Genomic DNA, 1,027 nt, shown 5'->3' on the forward strand with positions numbered 1-1,027 from the left:
GAATTCCAACAGTGCAGTAATATCTAGCAAAGAACTATATACACAATACACAGGCCCGTTAGTGTGTGTGTGTGGTGTGAGTGTTTGTTTGTTTGTGTGTGTAAGTGTTTGTGTGTGGGAGAGTGTTTGTGTGTGTGTGAGTGTGTGTGTGTGTGTGAGTGTGTGTGTGTGTGTGTGTGTGAGTGTGTGTTGTTAGGATGCATATTTCTGTCAATTTTGTTACTGACTAACTAACCCCATTAACCGGTTAACAAACGGTTAAATTAGTTCCAAACAGTAAAATGACTGACCAACAGAGAAAATACTATGCATGGAAGGAGCGGAAATTTTTCATTAAGAGCTTAAAGAACATGTGCCAATAGCGAGCCTATCCTCTCATATTATTGAACATGCAACTACTGTAACGAAGCAGAGAATGGAATACATCATTTTCAAACATTTGCCAAAATGCAATTTGCGGGAAAACCCTGTTCTAAAAGACGCACCTGACGCGAGCCGTTTCATGTGACAGAGACGAACATCTCCGTTAAAAACTTAGAAAGAGTGAAAATGTAAATATGCAAAAACTAGGATGGGGTTTGTTCATATGACGAGGATTGTGGCTTTGGCTTCTGGACAACAAAATAAAGTTTATATGAAAACGAGTAGAACAGGAGAGAGATTCTGTGAAACTTTTTTGGTTGCTAGCTTAGCTGTTGTTAGCTGCTTCATGCTGTTCCTCTCTCTCCCACTGCTCCCTGCAGCTAGTGTCTGGGAGTTGCCTAGCAACGAGTCTCCTCTGGCTTGCTCGCAGCTCATTCTACTAGAGACAGCCAGCCATTAGTTGACGATATGAAAGCTACTTTCTAACTCTATAAACAAACTGTACATTACTATTTTTTCGGCAAAATAATAATTCCGGTCGACCAAGACACTGTTCCTGTTTTATGACTGACTAGATTTGTTAAATTATGACACCAATTTAATTCCACAAAATGATAAAAAATTAATCTATAGACTGACAAGCATGACTGGTCAAATTCATTTT

This window comes from Coregonus clupeaformis, unplaced genomic scaffold, assembly GCF_020615455.1.
Source record: "Coregonus clupeaformis isolate EN_2021a unplaced genomic scaffold, ASM2061545v1 scaf0401, whole genome shotgun sequence".
Taxonomy (NCBI): domain Eukaryota; kingdom Metazoa; phylum Chordata; class Actinopteri; order Salmoniformes; family Salmonidae; genus Coregonus; species Coregonus clupeaformis.